At 35.4% G+C, this 12,752-nt stretch overlaps 1 long non-coding RNA gene and 1 pseudogene across 1 annotated transcript; both read right to left on the bottom strand.

Annotated features, from left to right (window-relative positions):
* Nucleotides 1–2,369: 2,369 nt before the first annotated feature.
* On the bottom strand, nt 2,370–8,451 carry LOC138117335 (testis-specific gene 10 protein-like; annotated as a pseudogene).
* A 363-nt stretch (nt 8,452–8,814) lies between these two features.
* Nucleotides 8,815–12,503, bottom strand: LOC138118242 (uncharacterized). The gene is made up of 3 exons (XR_011155053.1): nt 12,322–12,503; nt 9,988–10,097; nt 8,815–8,890 (listed from the first exon to the last, which is right to left on the bottom strand). It is a non-coding gene; the product is annotated as an uncharacterized lncRNA (long non-coding RNA).
* Nucleotides 12,504–12,752: the final 249 nt, after the last annotated feature.

The following is a 12,752-nucleotide window of genomic DNA, read 5'->3' as shown; positions in this document are numbered from 1 at the left end:
GGAGATTTCCCCTCCAGGAGGACCCTCCTGAAGTAGCAGTACACTACTTAACAGGAACTTACACCTAGATCATATTTCATCAATTCCCCAAATATCCATTTTAAAAGTCTTAATTCTGTGATTCTGCTGATTATTACACCCAAATATTTGCATTAATATTCTTGCTTTTACTCTCAGGCAATATTTTACATTGGTTTTTATTTCGTTCTGGACTCAATGAATTTTCTAAATCTTTCCAGAGCTAGCTGAGAGGAAAATCATCATGCATAGATACTTCAGACATTTCTACTATTCCATCTTTTTCCCAATAGACACTCTACGTTCTTGACATAAAATTTATCAAGAACTTTAGTATTGTGGACATTAAAGCAAATAGGCAACTCAAATGTAAATCACTTATACAAAGCAGACACTTCCAGATTCAGATCTCTGCTCTGTTTTAGGAGAGCCTTTTCTAACAGGCTATTCTATTCATCACTGTATCACTACATTACACAAACCTGACAAATTCTTTCCGTTTAAGCTTTTAAAATGTAGCACAAACTTCCAGTGTTTCAGTTGTTCTTGCACATTTTTTTTTAAATGAAAACAATCCCAAACCATTTAGCATAAACAAGTAACTAAGTAGTGTTCAAGGGAATTGAGCAACCTGGTGTAGTGGAAGGTTGGAACTAGATGGTCTTTAATGTCCCTTCCAACCCAAACCATTCTGGGATTCTGTAAGTTAGTCTGAAACAACCCTAGTTCTGCCCACCTAGTAAAAAAAAAGTATAACAAAGAGTTGGATGAGGAGAAGAAGTTATGAATTATATTAGTTATTATATATGAATTGTATATCTTGAATTCTCAAAAATGGAAAATAACCAAGCAGAAGAAAAATTGAGTTCATTTCCATGCAAAAGCTACATTGATTTAATTGAGGAAAAACTTAGCTTAAAACAGTCTGAAAATTTTAAATGAACCTGGCTCACTTACTTCAATTTTAGTCCTTAAACTCACTGTACCCTAGGAATGTGCAAAAGCCACATAAGGCCAACCAGGATAAAGAAACCCAAACCAAACCAAAACAACAAAACACCAAGCAAAAATCCCCCACAAAACCGGAAAAAAAAAAGAAAAAAGAAAAGGAACATCAAGCAAGATAGGAATTTAATTCCTAATCTAGTCTGTAGAAGATTAGGCTTCATTTGTTATTTAGCCAGAAGTTTACTACTTAGAATGGAATTTTATCACCCTGAAAAGGAAGTAATGCAAATAGAAAAAGCACCATAATTGTTAGTATCAATGCGGTGACTACATGGATTGTTTCCTCTTTTCTTTGTAAGTATCAAAAATAGAAGAAAGTGTTATGGTAATTAAAGGCAAATTAAACCATTCCAAATGACACAATGTTTCCTTCAACAAATTTAAGAGCTACACTGTACTCGGATGAAGGAGGAGTAGACTCAGTTCTATCAGAGGACTGAAGACTCCCTGTACTTGCTATCAAGGATTGGCAATAGCTACAAAATAACTGTCTAGCACAGCTGTGTTTTCTTGCTAGGGGCACCAGAACCAGATCAATGACCCGAGGAAACTTGTCTCATATTATTGGGACCTATTTTTAATAGTTAGAGGAGCCTTTGACTGCAAAGATTAATCAAGTGCCAAAGGTAATAATCTCAGTTAATAAATTAAACTTGGAAGTGCATAATAACCTCAAAAGCAAGTCATGAACTGAGAATTTTTTCCCCCTCAACTGGCAGTATTTTTTTAATGCATGCTGCCATCAATCTATCAAAAACATGTGATGCAACAAGCATGCAGCTACCAAATAGGAAACTAAGCTGAGACTGAAACTGTCAGGAGTAGCTCCATATTGTGGAAGCTCCATTCCACTAATTGTTAAAAAGAAAGCTGGGCTTGCTCCTCCTCAGGATTACGAGTACTTGAAGACTTACAGAATGTGTTTATGTTCTTGTAAAAATGTGGACATATATAGAGTAAAACCTATCCTGAAAACTGGAAGAACGACTGGATAGTTAAGAGCTTTTCTGTAAGAAAGATGAAAATATTTACATTTACACTTAGTGCAAAACAGTGACAAGCTGATATTTTCTGTAGCATTATTTCCATTACTGTTTTAAGAATTTTTGATTACAGCATCCCACTACAAGTAGTTGCTGTTGACTATATAGTTTGATACAGTTCAATAAAACAAAATAAAAGGAGTATCATCAAAATATTGTGGTTCTGAATCGTCTCGTAACTTTTCCTCCATGAATATAATTCCGTGGAACTCAGTTGATATTTCGACAAGAAATGTCAGAGTTCATGCTTTTGTTTTTATTTCCCACCCAGTGTTTGGAAGTTAAATGTTGTGGAACCACCTAGCCTTCCAGGGACTAGTCCAGAGACCCATCAGGAGATCAGTGATGGGAATGTTGAGGTGATGATTTTTTTAATGTAGAGCTTAAGTGATGTGAATTTGTACAACTCTGGCAGTGAAGCTCCTGAAGTTCCCTAAATAAATATTATTTTACTGTGAGACTAAGCACTTTTGAAAAACCATCAAAACTATCTCACAGTCACTATAAGCCCCTTTTTTTCTATTTAAGATTTTCAGCTTCTAAATTTTATTTTAAAAGGAAATGTAGTTTTCATCATATGCTTCTCTGAAAGACAGATGAGCGAGTCTTTTCGTGTTATTCCCTTACTGAGATACTGCATGTCCATTGTCTCAATTTTCCCTGAAAGACAGAAGATAGCCATGGTTACTGCAAGTTTAAAACTAAAAACTGTAAACATCTCCAGGGAGGAAGAGCCTAATTTTAAGGTTATTCAAAAGTAAGAGCAGTGCTGCTTGTGGTATTCCTGTGCTGTTTGAGTTGGCAAGGCCAGTGGACTAGAGTCTACTCAAGTGCCCTGAAACTGCTGGATATTTAAGAGATGCTGGAATCCCCAATGGGAAAGTTGCAAAATGGAAGTACCTGTCATTTTGACTGCAAGAGATGGGGCCTGGATATTGAATCAATCCATAACTCCTGCATCTGGCTGTATGGGAAGGAAGTATGTGGGATTGGATAATACATTGGAAAGTTTTGAAGGTACGTACTCCTCTGGGATCCTGGTTTCAGTCAGTCAGTTGTTTACATAACAAGAATCTAGTCTGTGTTGTTTCCACAGGAGTCCAAACTGTTTCTGCAGTCTGAGGGATGGGGAGGTGCTTTTCCTGGCTGGTAAAGAAAAAGCCAGACAGATGGATCAAGCCTCCTGGTATCACTGTTTTGGTGCCTGTTCAAGGTCTGACAGTGTTGGCACTTCCACCTCCTAATTTCAGGCATTATTTCGTTCTGCACCAAGGCAGTAAATCAGTACGTCTAATCCAATGAGTGTTTTAACAAGGATATCATATACCCACTCCTTTAAACTAACAACAAAACAAACCAGTCACTACTCACAGCTGTTGCTCTCATTATGTACTAACATGATACTGACTTTAATGATAATATTTTTCTTATGTGGCCAATTTTCTGGTTTTCACTTACCAGTGCCAGAAGAATAGATTGGCTCTAAGAAGCTGGTTTGGAGCTTTAATTTCTTTCCATGAAAGCAGAGATACCCTCTCCAGACCCTTCGTCCTTACTTATGAGAGAACAGAATATCAACAATTTACCAGTTAAATGAGACACCTCATTCTCAGACCTGTGCTATAATCACATCACTCTGCTTCTTTTAGCTCACTATTTTACATATCCAAAATAATACCCCAAACTGTAAGATATTATCCTCAATATGTCCATGAAATAGAGAAGTATTGTTGTTTCAAAGATAAGGAAACTATATAAGACACCAAGACTATGTAGATAAATTAATTCATGAAGCAGGACAGGGACCATTCTCTGGTGCTGTGGCCAAATCATATGAAATAGGTCCTACATGTTGGTAAAGTCTCTTCTTGCAAAGTTAAAAAAAAAAATAAAAAAAAAACAAGCAACTTGTCATACTGCCATTTGGGAACCATCCACAGCACTTCAAGTAGTACTTGGGAGAATGGGGGTTGGTACAGGCGAAAATCATTCCAGAGGGTGCAGAGAACTAGTAGGCTGTAAAGCACTTGTATAAATGACTACTCACCTGGATTTTCACTATAGATCAAGACAGGCATCAATATAAATGGGTGAAGAGAGATGAGCATCTTCAGGAAAGTGACCCATCTCATCCGAAACCAGGGTAGTTTATCTCACTGTCTCATTCTGTTGGCTATATAGGCAACCTACAGAATTAATTTAGACAGCATGTGTAACAGCTGAACAGATTAAATTTAGTGTCATGAATAGTCTGAACATACAAGAGATGTACAGCAGTGCAAACCCAAACTTTGTTGTTTATCTGACTAATTAGTCTAAGTCTCAGTACTATATTGCATTTCACCCCAATTAGCTGCAGGAAGCACAATACAAAAACATATACTTGCTTGTCAAAGAGCTCAGTCCCCAGCTGTGTTTTGGTGATATCCAGTTCTGACTCTAACTGAGCTGCTCTGTTTCTGAGGTGAGTAAAATCTTGATTCTGCACAGCACTGTGAAGTCCATACACATTAATTAGATAGCAACTGTAATTCTCCAAGCTTGTAGCCACATGCAATTATTCAAAATTAAAAGGGAACCTATACCATGCAATTGAGATTAAGAACATTTTTTTGGAGCAAAATATAACACTATGTAGAAAAGTCTGTTAGAGTATAACTGAGGAATCAGAAGCAGGTCTTTGGTATCTTCTGCTATTAAGGTAATCAAGCTACACTGGCCATTTGAAAATGCAGCTAGATATAAAACCACCTCTGTTTAAATACACTTGGAAAGAATGATAGAAACGGCAATACTCTCCTGGTCATTTATGCACAGATTATTTTCTACCAAAGCAAGCTGTTCATTGAGAAACTGAATTTCAGAGTCTTTCTCTTGCTTTGCTCTCTGTGACTGAAATGCTTTCTCACAACTGGACACAAGCACAGATTCCAGGTTTTTCATAGATGCTCTTTCATTTCCCAGCTGTTCTCTTAGCAGCTCTGTTTTAGAATGGTATTACTCACACTTACTCTGCAGATTTAAATAAAGATTTTAAGGTTTCAGATGTATGCTTATTAAGCTTACTGGCATTCTATTGGGGTAACCTTTAAAAAAAAAGATAAAAATAGAAAAGGAAGTCTGGGATCAATGATAAAATTTGCTTTCTCTCCAAGATGGGTGATTAGTTCCATATTTTCCCAATCAAAATCCTCTGTCAGATTTATAAAATCATCAATTTATATCTTAATATAAATGTACTTGATACAAATGACAAAATGCTATGAAATATATGGATCACTGGATTCTGTAGACAGACTCACTACAGAAGAGGACGGAAGTTTCACATTTTTTGAGGCAAAAAACTATTTTTTAACTGTTTGGATGCAGGAAATAACATGTGGTACTACAAACCAGCATCATCAGCAGAGTGAGATTACACTTATTTTATTTACAGGAGCGTCAAGAATAAACCGGGGGAAAAAGGAAAATGAAAAAATAAAAAAAAAAGAGATTAAATATCTATATATCTTGGAGGAACTTAAAAAAGAATACCCATAAAACCTAGTATATTCCACTGCAAAGGGAACGATGGACATACCTGAGCCATAGCTACACACACATATAAAAAAAATAATTCCAGAAACTGAGAATCAGGAAAATCAGTATTGGGTCAGCTACAGAGACAAAGAAAGCTGCCTCTTTTAATCTTAGCATAAGTAAACTGGATGCTATTTTCCCTTCATCTTTTCATGTATACATTATAGTCTGTCTAACTGAGTCTGTTTGGGGTGCTGCAACACTTTTATCTGTGTTTTACTCAAGCCTAGTTTACATTAAGCACAATAATGCTTAGCCAAAGGTCATGGGAAATCTATGAACTGAGACATCTTAACAAACACTCCACCTCTCCAGCACATTCCTCAGAAATTTCAGAAGATAACCACTTATATGTTCAAAGGAGAAAGATACTGGAAGAACTCAGATGATAGGCCAACAGAGCGGGAAAAAAAAAAGAAAAAAGAAAGAAAAAGACATTTATCAAAGCAAAAGTCAATTTTTTTTCTTTTACCAAACATAACTGAAAGATTTCTTCATTCTGAAACATCCCATTTTCTACGAACTGTCACTCAAAAATCTAGTTCCTTGGCAGAGAAACAGTTTTGATATTCTACATTTGTATTTCAGAACAAAAGAATACTGAAAACTGTAGGCAAAGAAGATGTAGGAAAATAAACAATATTAGAAACATTGAAAGAACAATATTATTCAGAATCAGGTTTACTTTCCACTTCTGAATATAAATATGCTGCAATCTAGTAATGTAGATTCTGCACTGGAATATTGTGTAAAGTAAGAGCCTTATCTGAAGGTTATACATGGCTGATGAAAGACTCGTGGTTGAAAAGATATTTTTCAACTAGTGGTTGAAAAATGATTGAAAATTTCCCAACTTCTGACTTTTCTCCAACTGTCCAACTGCATTTCTGCAGTTTTCTTTCCTGAAACTGTTGCTGTTCTCCACAGTTCCAGCAATCCCCTTCACAGAAGGATCCAGGGAGTCTGCCATATTAGATCTCATAAAAGTTTCAGATAAATGTCATATGCTGGAACCCTTCCCTATCAAAAGAATCATAGAAGATTTCACAAGGATACAAAAGACATCACACACATTTGGCTGGAAGTGATAACCAAATGGCAAACAGCAGCTTTACCCACTGTGTTTGCAAAAGGTATAAAGGTTAAAAGAGACTGCTGGAAGCAGTCTTATTCTTGTAAAGAACAAGAAATCATCTCAGTTGGAGCAGAGGATGGACAGGTCAGTGATAGAATCACACTGAAAATACCTGAATAATCTGAGTGGGTATGAACAACTTTTCAAAGTTTATCCAAGCTGAGTTTTAAATAATTTGTGTATCACACATTAATTTTGTAGTTTTTGTAAAAATCAAGGTCAACAAAACCTGACTTTAAAGGGAAAATAAGAAAAGATTAAAGATATTGCTACTTCCTAAAACAGTCAATCATTTTAAATTCCATGTCAAGTTTCATTGCTAATAAACAGCTCCAGTTATTCTGCTTACCTAGAAACTAGCTGTAAAATCCAAGGTATCTTTCATGAAACCAATAGTAATTTTAAGCCCTGACTTTTGAGTATTCATAGTAAAGCCCTGCAAAGGAGTGAAGCAGACTCCTTTTCAAAGAGTGTACAACACAAGCCCTTTGAGGAGTAAGCCCCTGAGAAATGCCAAATTAAACATTTAAAAAATTGAAAAAGTGATCATTCATGATCCTAAAGTATATTTGGATCCCTTAAGCATAACATTAACATAAACTTATTTTTCTAATATATTTCACATACCCTTTCTACCTTCTCTGCTGTGGAAATGAAATGCTAATTTAATTGTTCTTTGATTGCATCTAGCTTAATGCAAATTTCTTGTGTAGATGTGACATTTGGAAATAGAGAGCCTCTCTTCCAACGTATGTTTTGAGGCTCTCCACCCATTTTCACAAGAGAGTTGCTTAAGGCAGAAATAGAACATTTGTATGCTGCTTCTGTTGTTAAAAGTTACAGTAAAGCAATATCAAACTCTACTAAAAAAAAGAATTAAAACCGCTTCCAAAATCCTACAAAATATCTCTATGTAATTGTGGCAAATTTTAAGAGGCCACAGTAATTTATTCTACAATAAACTTTAAAGTTATTTCTTTAAATAACTCCTGTATAAAAAAACTAGAAGAGTTCTTGCTTCTGACAGCAAAATTAGCTACTGACATTTTATACTCTCTTCCTAGAATTCTACTCCTGCAGAATTAATAAGGTAGAAAATTCTGCCATGGACCACATTTTATTTTCAGATGAGATCCTCTTATTTTAGCAATAAAATTTGGTTTTGTATGTAGATGAATGCTGAGATTCTGTCAGTCATATTTATACTGTTGTCACGTGTGAATTCAGGTATGAGTAAGAGATGAGAGAATCACATTAAAGAGGAGTGCACAAGGCAGCAGCAGCAGGTCTGACTAAAAGCATTAAGAATTTTGTACATTTAAAATTAACATAACCTAGGTTTTTCCTTTTTAAAAAATGCCTGTACTGTGCCCAGTGATACTTACATTCCTGGTCAGTCACTTTCAACTCCTTAAGTTTCAGAAGGTGGCAGAATGAGTGTGGAAGGTTAACAGAGCAAAGTGAGAGGTGAGGCACTGTGATTTGCTAGAAATGACATCCAAAGGGATTATTATATGGGAGCACATCACATTAATTCTAGCTCCGTCTCACCTGAAAAAAAGCACAAGGAATACAGAGCACTGCTGAGCACATTAAGATTTTTGAATATAAACTTCTGTGTTCTAGATACATGCCTTGCATGTAACTGTATGAACCGGAATATGGCATTTGGAATTTGGACCCAATATGTTGACATAGTGTTCATGAAGAGACCTGTTTATTCCTACACTTAATAGCAGGCATGTGGGGAGGAATTAGAAGGATGAAACATCTGCTGGTTTCAGGCTTGTTGCACAAACTAGGACCATGTACTGGTTTTATTATATCTTAAAGGAATGTCAAAATCTGCCACACCATCCTCATTGTGCTGTTTAGTTACTGCTGTGTTTTCATCCACTTTCTGAACAGCAACAGTTTTATTCCTCTAGAGTATCTGATGTTCTTGAGTATCCCTCAGCAGCTTATGTGATATTCAGGAAGCAGAGATGATCTGTAACAAAAACTGGAGAACCCCAAAACCATGTTTATATACTCACAACATATTTCCAAAGCCAAGCTGTGAATTTTCCTTTAAGTTCTTCAGATTTTCAGAGGCTCTTTGGGACATCTAAAGCAGTGGAAAGAAGATTGAGAAGCTCAAAGCAAGAAGAGCAGGGACAGGAACATGACAGGTGACAAAGCACTTGACATGTTTCAGGTATGTTGTGGAGTTGTGTGTGACTTTATGCCTTCATTCATTCCAAACATGAGAGCATTTAATTTTTTTTTTCTTGAAATTTGCTATTATTTTTTTAAAGATTTTTTTTTTCTGCAAGTGTAACTAGTGGAATTTTAACCATATTATTATATAAAGTCACAATCATACAGTTCATGGTGGAAAATCTCTCTTAAACAGAAGCGGCATTAAACATAATTTTAAAATACTACTAGACCATTTCAAGGGTGAACTATGGAAAGAACGATTTCAACTCACTTGTTCCATCTGTGCTTCAATGGACTCTATTTTCCCTTTCCAACTGTGGCTCTCAGACTCTGCACAGACCAGTGCCAGTGTAACAGGAAAAGCCTGTTTCTGCTTCATGGCATTTTGCTTCCCAGCTTTCTCCTTGTTCATGGGCTTTGTGGTAATTCTCCAAGAGCTCACAGTTCTCTCTCCCAACATGTTAAGCTTGTTTATTTAATAATTTACAGTAAGCTCCACAAAATAGGGATATTTATAGATCTATAGATACAGTATTGGATATTCTCTTTCCACTGAAAATTTTGCCATTTAGCCAAAACATTGAGAGACTTCTCAAGAACCAGAATTTGTTCAAGATGACTACATTTCAGTGGGCAAAAGATATCTGTTCAGAATTGCTAGGATACATTAGACATGCAAGGTATAGAAATATAATGCAGTAATATGTCTTTTTACTTTAATCCCATAAAGTAATGAAGACAAAAGAGTTCCACGTCTCTGTATTATTCTGTCTGGTTCTTTAAGTTTAATAAACACACACGTGTGTGTATATATGTAACCACAATTAAGTATACTACATTAATTTTGCACTGCAGAAACAGCTATGAAAATATGTTCAAACAGCTTAAACCAAATGAATAGAATGCAAACAATTTTTTGGCTAGGAAGCAAATTCTTCCATGGAGATATCATTAAAATTTCATATTTAGTTAAAAACCAACAGTTTTAATTTGTATACTCACTTCTGACTTCAGCACATGCTTCAGCCTGAAAATAACTGTTTTGAATCCTGGGCTTTCAACTTCATATCATCAAGCTAAATTTGGTACTTTGCAGGTTTTTTATATAGTACCTATGAAGAAAGGTTTTTTCCATAAGGCTTAAGTATACTGCTTGTACCTTAAAAAAACCAGTTAGTTTGTATCTAAGGTCTAGGGCTATATTAACTAGTTTTTTAAAGGCTATGTAAAATTCAAATTATGTGTATTTCTATAAACCAAATTTTTCATTCATGAAATTTTTTTTTTTTACTTATAAATAATGCTAAGTCTTCTTAGAATGAAGAAAAACATCCATAAAGGAATGTAGCAGTTAAGAAGAAAAATACAGATGGTTTATTTAGCAGCTAGATTGTCATAACAAAACAGCCTGTCCCATTTAACAAGCAGAGCTCAGTCAGTTCCATCTCTTTTTACATTACAGTTTTCAAAAGCCTACATTTTAAAAAGCAGAAGACAGATAAAAAATTAAGTAACTTAATTATTAATGAATCGCTTATATCCTAATTAACTAAGTCTTTAACTCCCAATCAGGAGAAATAAAGCCACAAGTATTTGGAGAACACATTCAGAATTGTCTGAATAGTTGTCAGAATTTCTGACAACTACTGCTTGAGAAAGAGAACAGAAAAAGGATAAAAAACTGCAGAAAGGCTGTCTTGAACTGCACAGTTCAGAAAATTCTGTGCAAAATAACTAGGAGAACTCAGCTGCAAGAACTGGGGGAAGGTGTGGTGGTGTGGGGGAAGACTATGGAGAAACCCCTATTCCCGTTGCAAAAAGGCTGTAAGTTACTGAGAAAGGTGTTCTGGAAATTTGTGAACTTTTCCAGTGGATCCAAGAAAAGAAATTATATACAATTTAAATATAATATATAAATTTATATAATATATAATATTATATAAATATAATTTATATAATACTTTAAATAATTGGAGTATTACCTCAATTAATGGAAGAGCTTAGAGGAACCAATACATACTCTAGAGGCAACCCTACTAAAAAGTATTTTATCCCGTAGGACCAAGATTTTTTGTTTCCAACTGCTTCTGCAAGTGTCCAGGTATTGCAAAGAACACTGTGAAGCTTTCAAAAGTACCTGGGAGCAACAGGAAGCTGTATTTTGTACCAGCTGACATCATCCTTATCAACTGTGATTCCAGAAGAAGGTGAAGAAGTGATTCCCTGGTGAACCTTTGGCAGTCAAAGCCACTACCAACCTCACCATTTCTGGGAGAGCACTTAAGAGAAACAATTAATATGTTTGGGAGAAAAGTTATTTAGAATGCAAGTGGTCTCACCTAAATTGTGGTCTCACCTAAGAATTAAGCACCTGATCTTTATAAAGCCATTAGCTATACTACCTCTATAATAAAGGGTGAGAGGTAAAATTAATTACTTTAAAAACTGGGATAGGATGAATGTCCTGGAGGACTTTTCGTCACTTAAAAGGGAGCCTTAATGACCTAAAATTTTTACATACCTAACATCAGGTGCAGTTAATTTGCTCCTTTAAAACTGAGCAGCACTTCTAAAGGAAGATAAAGTCAAGCAAGCAGTAGAATACGTACACAGATCAAATACCAGGAAATCTAAATTAAGGCAAGAAGCTGAAGAAAAAGAAGAAAATCCATAACATTACAGTGAGGGACTCCTACAGGTATTAAGCTAAACTTCTAGCTGCTTGGAAAACATATCAATGCAGGAGTATTGTGTGTGCATGAGATGACACTTGAAATATTTTAACTACTTTCACTAGGAACTGGACAGAGATAAATAACACAGTAGATAATGTAAGGCTGTATTATAAGCCACTGTTTCAAGTATCTTTTATCCAAAAGCCGCTCTTGAAGAAACATAAATACAATACTTCTAATAAAGTTTAGAACCTCATTAAAATGTGTATTGTGTTGAATTATTAGCAAGTCAAAGCCATAAGCTTTTATGTACTCTAGGCCAGTCAGAAAGAAATATGCTGTAAGAAATACTTGCTACTTCCTTTATAGTGCTTTTCCATGTAAGTGATAATTATAGCTGCCTCATTGTTTTTACTTCAAGATCAGGGAAAAAACCCCATTAATTAGCTGTTCCTCAAGACAAATATCCAAGCCACTGCGTAAGAATAGCTGGTCCTCTTTATACAAGTGAGCTGAGCAATAAGGGGAAAATCTGGGTTTGAAACATGAACCTAAAAACTAGTCCTGGAATTATTTCAGGTGAGGACCCACCAATTCTCAGTGCTATTTGTAAAAGACACCATCTTTTCTTTCTAGTGAAGGGTTCCCTCTACAAATATACCTGAATTTCTTGCTTAATATTAGAAAGATGCTCTTGTAATCTGTTGTTCTCCTGAGCTAATGATTCTCTGTTCTTGTTAGTCTGAGTTCTTTGTTGGTTTCTTGCAGCTGCTGGTGAAAACTGGTGATATCCTTCTCACGGAGACTTCTTCAGCAGATTTTCTAAGCAGCAAATAAAAAACTGTTCAGGTACGACAATACTGCCCAACCAACTATAAATTATAGCTTTTCCAGTGTTTTTCAAGTCATGAAACAAAGCTGTAACATATTAGCACACCCTATGATTCCATTTTTTATTTAAAGCTATAAAGCAATCAAAATTTTATAATGATCTTGAATTTTTGTCCTCTACTTTGTGGAATGCTCCAACTCTGAAATCAGGATCTTGAAATCTGAAATATTTCTCCTTTAAAAGAAATGCAAAATTAAAAT

The sequence above is a fragment of the Aphelocoma coerulescens genome, chromosome 1 (assembly GCF_041296385.1).
Source record: "Aphelocoma coerulescens isolate FSJ_1873_10779 chromosome 1, UR_Acoe_1.0, whole genome shotgun sequence".
Lineage (NCBI taxonomy): Eukaryota > Metazoa > Chordata > Aves > Passeriformes > Corvidae > Aphelocoma > Aphelocoma coerulescens.
Note: the sequence above shows the minus strand (reverse complement) of the source record. Positions and strands in the feature narration are given on the sequence as shown.